Source organism: Protopterus annectens, chromosome 15.part0 (assembly GCF_019279795.1).
Source record: "Protopterus annectens isolate FY-2018-M chromosome 15.part0, PAN1.0, whole genome shotgun sequence".
Classification (NCBI taxonomy): domain Eukaryota; kingdom Metazoa; phylum Chordata; order Ceratodontiformes; family Protopteridae; genus Protopterus; species Protopterus annectens.
This window is the reverse complement of record NC_056749.1, coordinates 327,747,032-327,758,723: the sequence shown is the minus strand read 5'-3', so window position 1 is coordinate 327,758,723 and position 11,692 is coordinate 327,747,032.

The following is an 11,692-nucleotide window of genomic DNA, read 5'->3' as shown; positions in this document are numbered from 1 at the left end:
CCAGCATGGGAAGAAGTTGCTGTAAGGCCAGCATCTTGAATTTTGGCACCATGAGAAAGGTATTTAGAATGGACAAGTCCAATATAGGCCTCCATTGTTTTTCTTTTCTTGGAACAAGGAACAGTCTTGAATAAAATCCCTGGCCTTGTTCCTGAGGAGGAACCTTCTCTATTGCTTTTATTTGTAACAGCTTTGAGACTTCTATGAGTGCCTCTGCCCTTTGATTTTGTGGCAGGTTTGGCATGCCTTGTCCTGTAGGTAAGGTATGGAAGTGGAAACTGTAACCTCTGTCTATTATGTCCAGAATCCAATTGTCCTTTGTTATAATGTGCCAGTTTTTTGAGAATAGAGATAATTTTCCGCCTACAGGTGCTTCTCTTTGAGCCTTGGTAGGCAGAGTGAAAGGTAAGTCATTGTGATTGTCCCTGTGGTGCAGGTGAACTACCTGTGCCACTTCTCTGATTTTGTGGTTGCCATTGGCGTCCCCTGTAGGAGCCTCGGTATTGCCCTCTACCTCGTGCACGCCTGTTCTTTCCCCTTTGAAACTTGTCAGAGTCTGGAAAGGACCAATTCTTTGAAGGCCAATTCCTGCTGAACCTTGGTGGCTGAACCTGGAGGAAATCCTTTACTGTCTGTACTGATTTTGCCTTCTCCTCAATAGATTTCAACACATCCTGAGCATTAGCACCAAAAAGCTTCTGTTTATCCAGAGGTGCGTCCAGGAGCTTTACTTTAACATGATCTGGCAGTGGCTGTTCTTTCAACCAAGCATGTCTATGGATAACAGCCCCTGTCATAGCTGCCCTACATGAAGCCTCCAATGCATCATAACCACACTGTAGAAAATGATAACTAACCTGCTGGGTATTATGAACCAAATCCTGCAATGCCTTTCTATCTATAGGCTCAGGAGAGGCTATCTTTTTCTGCAAATCATCCAGTAAATAATCCTGGTACTGAAACATATGAAAAAGGCAGTTAAGTGACCTCATGGCAAGGGTGGAAGAGGTATAAACTTTTTTACCCCATCTCTCCAGGGACCTTGCTTCCCTGTCAGCTGGCAGTGGATTCTTGGCTGTGGAGGTAGTCACTCCTTTGGGGCCCTGTGAAATAGTTTCTAGATCCACAGGGTGGGCCTTAAAGAAATGCTTGTGTCAGGGACCCTGTAATATCTGTCTGGCTTGACAGGAGCAGGAGGGAGAGAATCAGGGGAAGCACTGGAGTCGGAGAAAACATCATCCAGGACATCCAAAACTGGAGGGATAGCTAAAGGTCTGTGCTGGGGTAACTTAAGGAAGGTACGTAGCCTTTTCCTAGAATCAGAAAATTCCTGACCCTGCCACTTAAAATGTTCCCTCATGGAGTGGAGGACTTCACCGAAAGAAAAATCCTCTGGAGGAGAGGCAGAGGGAATAGATTCCTCAGCATCAGAGTCCTCATAGGCCTGGAAGGATTCTTCTTGGGTATCTGAATGCTCTGAATCCCCAGAGGCTTCATCTGAAGAGAGGTTGTCTGCCTGCTCAGTTCTAGGCCTTTTTTCTGCAGGCGGCTGAGAACCTCTGTCTGGGTGAGGCTGAGACCCCCTGATAAGAGAGATTAGATCTGCAGCCAGAGACATGATTTGTCTGTCAGAAGAAGGGGCCTGAGAAGTAGGTTTAGGATGGGCCTTGGCCTGGCTGGCGGCCTTAGCACATGCAAAGGCCTTGATTGACAATGGATACAGGAGGCCTAGCTGCCCCACGTGCAGGGGTAACTTTGTCCACGGGAATGGTGTCGAGTAGATCCAGAACTTCGGTTTCCAGAGGAAAATCAACAACCGGCACCGGTGTAGTCTCCGAGACCGAGGGATGAGTTAACGCGGTGTCGTCAGCCTGGAGCGGTTGAATTACCGCTTCCAAAGGGACCGAAGCACTCACGGAGGGCTTAGGCGTTATATCGGTGGAAGGCGTGGGCTGAGGATGTCGGTCCCGGTCCTTTCGTTTTTTGGTAGTTTGTGCTGTCGGTTGTTCCGACGGCATGTTGTAAGCGTAGGATTCGCCAAAAAAGTCTTTGGAAAACTCTGCCCGGCGCCTGAGAGTGCGCTTATTAAAGCAAGCACAGGCACCACAGGCCGAGACGTCGTGGTCTGGGCCCAGGCAAGGGAGGCAGTAAGAATGGAAGTCCTTATGAGGTATTTGTTTACCACAAGACAAACAATTATTAACTTTCTCAATTTGTTCTGACATCGGCTGAGGCAAGAAAAAATGTTCCCAACGGGTACTTAGCTTTTAGATGACTTCGGTAACTGAAAACACAGGAGCTGACCGACCGGCACTTGCGAACTGCTTCTGCTTCGGGCACCGCGCGGCAAGAAAGACTGAAGAAGATGGCGTTGGCTGATGCCTTTATACTCCAGCCGCTCTGACGTCAGGGAGGAGGTGACATCGGCCGACGCCGGACCCAGACTTTGGAATCTGGCCGACCGAAGGGCTGCCTGAGTCAGGACAACCCATATGTCAGGACTGCAGTTGCATTCTTGAAGGACATCAATAACTAAAACAAATGCAACAATTTCCCAGTTTAACAGATGGTAGTAGGTCACCTAGTACCTGTACATTGTACTTTACTTTTACAGAAGGCAATATAAAATAAGTAGTTCTTTCTTTTAAGATCCTCTTCAGCCATGTTCATGGGACATGTTCCTATCACTTGTATCCTTATTATTATCCATGTTTTATCCACCAGTGTGTAATAGTTGATTTGCTGATGTAACTCAGATAAAAATTTTGTAAAAAAAAAAAAATCTAGTACTGCATTTCCTCTGTGTACAAAACAGTGTGCAGTGTATGAGGTGCTACATATAGTAAAGTTGAAAAATAGGCAAGCAATGTAAGCAAGCTAGAACACACAGGTACTGGAACATGGCTTTGCCTGCTCTCAGAAGTAACTTTTCTATGGCTTTCTATTGAATTGTTGGTACTAAAAATGCCAAGTGTTGAAAAGCCCCCCCCCCCAAAAAAAAAAAAAAAAACTCGAAAATCTCTCTTCTCCTTAAAACTTCTTTTTGCAGGGGGCAAGCCCCCCCCCTGCACCTCCCACATTAGAAGTTACGTACTTACCACAACTTGGCAACTGTGTTCTCCATTTCATTCTTCCTCACAAATAGGTCTAGGATCCAGTCCTCATATCTTACTCTGTCACATCTACAAGACTTCAGATCAAAGCCTGTAGCTCCTCCCTCTACCCATAATGCTGTCTATTCCATCCCCAAACTCCTCAGATGGAATTTGCTGCCCTACTGCCCACTGAGTAATAAAAACAGACAGAAACAAGAGATATATAAGGCCTAATCCAGGAACATGATGGTTCCTATAACGTCTGTGGATCTTTCTAGGGGTGTCTGGGCCAGGGGATGGTCGGGAGGGAAGATGAGGAAGAATGAAAATGGACAACACAGTTGCCAAGTTATGGTAAGTACATAACTTCTAAATCTAATGTTGTCCTTTTCATTCTTCCTCACAAATGGGTCACAGTCCCCTGCCACATAACTCTCGAGAGGTCCTCAAGAAAGGACATGCCAGAGGCATTGTCGAACCAAAGGAGGGTCTTTTTCTGGAGACAATATCCACTTTACAATGAGTAACAAAGGTATGTGGCTGCAGCACGGAAGTTGTCAATGAAGGTTCTTGAAGAAAAGGCAGATGAAGTAGCCACAGATCTAGTGGAGTGCGCTCTAGGAGGATGAGGCAACTCCAAACCCATTTGAGAATAAATCAGCAATATACATTTAGTAAACCATTTTGCCAGAGTACTTTTGGAAACTGCCTGACTCAACCAGTTAGGGGCAAAGGACACAAAAAGCCAATCAGACTTCCCGTACCATTTTGTTCTGTGAAGATAAAAACATAACTATCTGTGAACATCAAACAGGTGAAGCATATATTCGCCTTTATTAGTAATGTTGGGGAAGAAAACTGGTAACTTAATGGACTGATTAATGTTAGACTCAGTAGCCACTTTAGGTAGAAAGGAAGGATTGGTTAGAACACACACGCTATCCTTATGGAAAATAATGTAATCAGGCCTAGATGATAAAGCCTGAAGCTCAGAAATTCTTTTTGCTGAAGTGATAGCTACCAAAAGGATTGTTTTCCAAGAAAGAAAAGTACAGTTTTGTACCTACCATAAATGTAGATGTTCGAGTGCTAATACAGCTGCAGTCATAACAGATGGGTTTTCCTGCTGTCAGGCAGGTCCTCGGTCGGCCGAATTCCAAAGTCTAGGTCCGGCGTCTGATGTCGTCGCTTCTTCCCTGACGTCATTGCAACAGGGGTATGAAAGAACCAGCCGATGCCATTTTCTTCAGTTTTTCTTGCCCCAGATGTCAGGTGTCCCCAGAAGGAAGGCAAAACATAAATTTATGTAATAATGCAATGCAATATAATCAAAAAGCAGTAGTTGCAAGCAAATACACCATAAAAGAATACCCCAATGAGGTTGTATGAGGAGGTGTTAGCCATTAGGCCTGTCCCAAGAGGGGAAGGAGGGAGGGAAACCTGGACTGCAGCTGTATTAGCACTCGAACATCTACATTTATGGTAGGTACAAAACTGTACTATGTTCATCGTGCATACAGCTGCAGTCATAACAGATGGGTAGAATCCCAAAGCTAATAAAGGGGTGGTAGGCACTAAGTGGAACTAGGAGGAGCCAGGATGCCCTGCAAGACTGCAGTGGCAAAGCCCGCTCTAGATTTGGAGTATAATGGTAGGTGATAGTGCTTGGAGAAAGTATGTACAGAACTCCAAGTGGCTGCCTCCAGAATATCTTTGGTAGGAACCCCCCTGAGGAAAGCTGCAGAGGTAGCTGTGGCCCTTGTGGAGTGAGATCTGATGCCTGTAGGTACAGTTTTACCATGAAAAGAGTAACAAAAGCGTATGCAGTGGGCTATCCATTTTGAGATTGTCTGTTTGGAAATAGGCTTCCCTTGAGCACCTGTAGCATAGGACACAAAGAGTTGCTCTGATTTTCTGAAAGGCTTTGTTCTGTCCAAATAGTAACGGAGCTGTCTGTGAATGTCCAAGGAATGTAGTAGTCTCTCCCCTTTGTTTTGTGGATTAGGGTAAAAGATAGGTAAGTGGATAGCCTGATTCAAGGCTACCCTGGATGCTACCTTTGGCATAAAGGAAGGCTTGGTTCGTAAGGAAACTCTGTCCTGATGGAAAATGATGAAAGGCTGCACAGCCTTGAGGGCTTGTAGTTCCGAAACCCTGCGTGCTGAGGTGATAGCCAGAAGGAAGGCTGTTTTCCATGACAAATATTGCAGTTCTGTTGAAGCAGCTGGCTCAAAAGGAGGCAGGGTCAATTTTTCTAGAATGAAATTGAGGTCCCAAGCAGGTACTGGTTGCTTCCTTGGGGGTTTTATATTCTTAGCCCCTCTGAGGAACTGTCTTAAGAGAGGGTGACAGAATAAAGGAGGATCAGTGTTGTACTCTGCAGAAATGGCTGAGGCATGGATTTTGATGGAGGAGAATGAAAGTCCACTGCTTAGCATCTCAGCTAGGTACTGTAATATTTGAGGTAAATTCAGTATTTCCGGATTCTGACCCTTTTTCTGATTCCAGGTACAAAACTGTTTCCATTTTGCGGCATAGGCTTTTCTAGTAGAAGGCCTTCTGGCCTCCAAAATGACATCCTGCACCTCCTTGGAGAGTAGGGTCTGTTGTGATTTTAAGGAATCCTCCATGCGGCTAGATTGAGTGTTTTCAGCTGACTGTGAAGAGTTTTGAAGTTGTGCTGAGTCAGTAGAAGAGGCATTAGAGGCAGGATCCATGGTGGGGAATGCGTCAGGCTCCTCAGGAGTGGGTACCAGTGTTGTCTTGGCCAGTCTGGAGCAATGAGAATCATCTTTGGTCTGTCTTCTCTGGCTTTTAATAGAACTTTGGGCAGCAGAGGAAGAGGTGGAAAAGCATAAACTGTCATTGTTGTCCAACTGAAAGAGAGTGCGTCCACTTTCCAGGCCTGTGGATGAAAGGTCCTTGAGCAGAATTTTGTCAATTGGTAATTTTTGAGGGTGGCAAAGAGATCTTTGTCTGGCCTTCCCCATCCTTGAATTATCTTTGTAAAAACTTGAGGATGCAACGTCTATTCATGTGGATCTGTCATATTTCTGCTCAGGTTGTTGCCAGCATGTTTTCCTTGCGTGGCAGGAACTGCACTTGAAGTTGGATTTGTAATTCCAGAGCCATGTTCCAAAGAGACATGGCTAGCCCGCATAGGGGATATGAATGGGTTCCTCCCTGTTTGTTTATGTACCACATCACTGTAATGTTGTCTGTCCTTATCAATAGCTGGCCTGGATGCAGTAGGTCTTTGAAAGCCATAATAGCATTTATTACTGCTAGCATTTCCTTTTGATTGATGTGTAGGTGCTTTTCTTTTTGTGACCATTTGCCCTGAATGCACCAATCTGTCATGTGCGCCCCCCAGGCGTAGTCCGAGGCGTCTGTTGTGATGACTTGATTTGCTTGAGGCTTTCAGAATGGGAGACCTATGTTTCTTTGGCATGCTTGAGCCCACCACAGAAATTCCTTTTGAAGACATGGAATCAGTGGTATAATTGTTTCCAAACTGTGGCTGTGTTGAGACCATAAGTTTTTTAGGTACCATTGAAGTTTCTTCATATGCAGCTTTGCACATGGGATTAGCAGGATGCAAGATGCCATGAATCCCAGAGCCTGCAGGATTTTCCTTGCAGTCAGCCTGGTGAAGGTTGCCAGTTTTCTGAAGTATTGAGTTAGTTGCCCTTGTTTCTCTGGCGTGAGGTAGGCCATCTGGGTGTTTGTATCCAAGCTGGCACCCAGGAAAATTATTGTTTGAGAGGGTATTAGTCTTGATTTCTTTTTGTTGACCGTGTATCCCAGAGAATTCAACAACATTATTACAAACTCCAGGTGTTTCAGAAGAATGTGTTTGCTGTCCGCTTGGATCAGGCAGTCGTCCAAATATGGGTATATTTGTATCCCTTGAAGTCTGCAGAAGGCAATTACTGATGCCAGGCATTTTGTAAACACTCTGGGTGCAGTAGATAAGCCAAAGGGCAATGCAGAGAATTGATAATGGGTTGAACCTGCAAGAAATCTGAGGTATCTTCTGCAATCTTGTCTGATTGGGACATGCAGGTATGCCTCCTTGAGGTCCAATGTTACCAGCCAAGACTCCTTGCCCAGCATGGGAAGAAGCTGCTGTAATGTGAGCATCTTGAATTTTGGTATGAGTAAATATGTGTTTAGGATGGATAGGTCCAAAATAGGTCTCCAATCTTTGCCCTTCCTTGGTACCAGGAATAGTCTGGAATAAAAACCTTGACCCTGTTCTTGTGCAGGTACCTCTTGAATAGCTTTCATGTCTATGAGATCTGAAATTTGTTTTTGTGCCTCTGCCCTTTGATTGTGTGGCAGGTTTGGCATGCCTCTCATTTTTGGAAGGGTGTGAAAGTGGAATCTGTAGCCTCTGTCTATAATGTCCAGGATCCATTTGTCTTTTGTGACAATATGCCAATTTTTCGAAAATAATGCCAGTTTTCCACCTAAAGGTGCTGCCATTTGAGCCTTGCTTGGCATGCAAAGGGGAAAGTCATTGGTTCTGCTTTCTGAATGGCTGTGAAATATCCTCACCACCTCTTGGTGTAGGTGCTTGCCATTGTCTGCCTCTAAATGATCCTTGAGATTGCCCTCTACCCCTCGGGCGCCTGTATCTACCTCTTTGAGGTCTGTCCGTGGCTGTAAAGGACCAATTTTTTGAAGGCCAATTTCTACTGAAATGTGGAGGTTGTACCTGTAGGAAATATTTCACAGTTTGCATTGATTTTGCCTTTTCCTCCATTTTCTTTAATACCTCCTCAGCTTTAACACCAAACAATACATCTTTTTGAAGAGGTGCATCTAGTAATTTAGCTTTGACATGATCTGGTAAGGTTTGCTCTTTGAGCCAAGCATGTCTACGTATGACTGATCCTGTAACAGCAGCTCTACATGAGGCCTCTAAAGCATCAGAACCACATTGCAAGGTTTGTTTACCCACTTGCTCTGCACTATGCAACAAATCCTGCAACGCCTTCAAGTCTGGTTGTTCAGGATGTGACATTTTGCTTTTCAACTGAGATAACAAAAACTGTTGATACTTTAACATATGGAACTGACAGTTTAATGCCCTCATGGTTAAGGTGGCCGAGGTGTATACCTTTTCCCCCCACCTTTCTAAAGCTCTGGAATCTCTCTCTGAAGGTAATGGATTTTTGGCAGTGGAGGCCTTAATTCCCTTGGGACCCTGTGAAATAGTTTTTGGGTCAGCCGCATGGCTTTTGTAGAGGAATTGGTGTGAATCAGGAACCCGGTAATACCTGTCAGGCTTGACTGGAGCTGGAGGTAAAGAATCTGGGTTAAGGCTGGCCTCTGAATACACATCATCTAGTATGTCTAAGACAGGAGGTATAGCCAGAGGCCTGTGCTGAGGGAGCAAGACGAAATCCCTGAGCCTTTTCTTGGAGTCTGAGTAATCTTGGCCTTCCCAGTGGAAGTGTTCTCTCAAGGTATGCAAGGTTTCCCCAAAAGAGTAATCCTCAGGGGGGGAGACAGAGGGAATGGACTCCTCTGCATCAGAATCTTCAAAAGGGGAGTATGAATGTTCCTGGTCCTCAGAATGTTCTGAAGTAATGGAGGCCTGGTCCAAGGAAGGGTATTCTTCCTCCACTCTGGGCCATTTGTCCGTGGGGGGTTGAGAACCCCTGATAAGAGTAATCAAATCCTCAGCCATTTTGAGCATCTGCTTTTTAGGCATGGGGCCTTGAGAGGGGCCCTGTGGAGCTTGTCTTTTAGTATGCATGGCTGCTTTAGATTTAGTGAAAGCCTTAATGGAAAAAGAAGAGGAAGGCCTGAAGACACCTTGAGAGGTGGAAGGCCTGTTTAAACTCTGAGTTTCCCCACCAAGAGTGGCTTCGGTATCTGTAGTTGGGGTGTGGGATGAAGAGCCTGCGACCTCAGGCACAGAAGACACCGCTAATGAAGTGTCATCGGTAGTCAGGGGCTGCATAGGCGCCTCACTGAGAACCGGAGCACCTGTAGTCGGCTTTAGCATAGTGTCGGTAGAAGTCGCGGACCTTGTATGTCGGTCCTTATCTTTGCGTCTTTTACTCAAAACTGGAGTCGGAGTATCCGACGACATAATGTAATTAAATTTTGTGCTAAAATAGTGTTGGGCGAACTCCGCCCGACGCTTATTAGTGCGTCTGTTGAATGTAGCACAAAAACGACAGGCCGAGACGTCGTGGTCTGGGCCTAAGCAAGGAATGCAGAGGGAATGGAAATCTTTATGCGGTATTTGCTTCCCACATGAAATGCAATTATTAACTTTGTCTGACATCGGTCTGAGGCAAGAAAAGTTTCCCCAACGGGGTACTTAGCTTTCAAGAAGTCTTCGGTTGAAAAATATTTGTAATCTCAGGAGCTGGCCGACCGGCACTTGCGAACTGCTTCTGCTTCGGGCACCGCGCGGCAAGAAAGACTGAAGTAAATGGTGTCGGCTGGTTCTTTTATACCCCTGTCGCACTGACGTCAGGGAAGAAGCGACGACATCCGACGCCGGACCTAGACTTTGGAATTCGGCCAACCGAGGACCCGCCTGATGGCAGGAAAACCCATCTGTTATGACTGCAGCTGTATGCACGATGAACATCTTCATATCGCATTTGTTTGCTGGTTCAAAGGGTTTCTAGTTCAACTCTTGGAGGACTACCTTGGATCACAAGGAGGAGAGTGGTCCTTTATGGGAGGTCTGAGGATAAAAATTCCCTTCATGAAAGCTTTACATAATCTGGAAGTTATCAGTGAAAAGGATTCATTCCCAGTGTGGAAATTGGATATGGCCGCTAACTGAAGTTTAACAGTAGAGAAACTGGCTCCTTCCTTAAAAAAGGAGTAGTCAGGAAAAGAAGGATGGCCGAAGCAGACGCTGAAAAGGGATCAATATTTTCATTGGAGGCCCATTTTTTTAAATTTTATTTATTTAACATTTGTTTACCGGGAAAAGTCTGACTTGGAACAAAGCTAATTTTCAGCCGTGGCCCAGGGAGAAATGCTCCAGACACAAGTCTTTGAATTGTGGGAGGAAACCGGAGCACCCGGAGAAAACTTGCACAAATGCAGGGAGGACATGCAGACTCTGCACAGAAGGCACCTCAGCCAAGAATCGAACTGGAGAGCCTCTTGCTGTGAGGTGACAATGCTACCACTGCACCATCCATATGGAGAACCTTTTCCATTTGCTTCTGTAGAGTTCTTAGTGGAGGCCTTCTGGGAAGCGAAGATAATGTCATGAACTGGGGAAGCAAGTCTGGACTGTCTATCACTGGAAGTGGAGAAACCATGCGGTCATCTTGAGGGTGTGGAAATTTTGATGTTGAATCTCTGATGGATGAGATAGGAGATCTAGATTGGGATCTAGTAACCATTGAGGACATTCCAAGTGAGACCAGAGGAAGGGGAGCCACACCTGTCAAGGCCAGAAGGGGACAGTGGGGATGACTGAGCTCTTCAGCCTGCTTGCTTTCTGTAAGAACTTTGGAATCAGTGGAAAAGGGGTAGGTGTAAGAAAGACCCGGGTGCCAATCATGAATCAGAGCATTCCTCAGTGACTCTCCCAGAAGGGGGATCACTGCACTTCTTGCTGAGGGTAGAGGAAAATAGATCACAGCAAGGCTGGCCCCCATGGCTGAAAATCATGTTCACTTCTGTTTGATTGAGGGACTGATCATGAGGAATCAGAAGGGACCTGCTGAGTCTGTCAATTGTAGAATGTGTTGGTTTTCCCCAAATTGTGCATTGCAATTTGAAAGCTGTCTGAAGAGATCATCCATTCTCAGACCCTCATGGCCTCTCTGCACAATGGGTAGGAATGGGTTCCCCCTTGTTTGTTGATGTACTGGACTAATGACATGTTGTCTGTGTGCATTACATAGTCCCTAGGGGAGAATGTTCTGAATGGCTTGCAACATTAGAAGGACTGCTCTCATCTCTAGAACATTGATATGCAAACTGGTCTACCTTTTTCATGAAATGCCCCCACCCCAGTTGGGAAGTGACTGTGGTCACTGTGGCTATTGGGGAGGAAGAGATAATGGCCTGCCCAAAAATAGGTTGTCTCACTGGATCCGCCATCGAACATGACATTTGCAAATCAAAGTGAGATTGATAGGAACAGATAGAGGTTGGTAAAAAACAGACTACTGTACCTCCAAAGTCCATTGGAGGATTCACATGAAGAATCTTGCTAAAGGGACTAGAATAATAGCAACTAACATTGACTCAAGTGCTTGCAACACTAGTTTCACTGGAGGGGATGGACAAGACAGTAAGCCCCACACCTGATTTCTCAAATATATGAGGTGAGGAAGAGGTAATGAAGCCAGTTGGGTCATAGTATCCAGCTGAGTTCCTATGAATTCCAGTGTGTGTACAGAAGGCAGAATCGACTTGGCAAAATTTATTGTGATGCCTAGGGAGATGGGAGGCCTGTAGCAAGTAATCTCTGGCTAGTAGAAGTTGATGCCTGGTTGGGGTGATGAGGAGCCAGTCAAGATAGGGAAACACCTGAAATCATTTTAGCGTCAGGTGAACTGCCACAACTGCCACGCATTTAGTGAACACCCAAGGGGCTG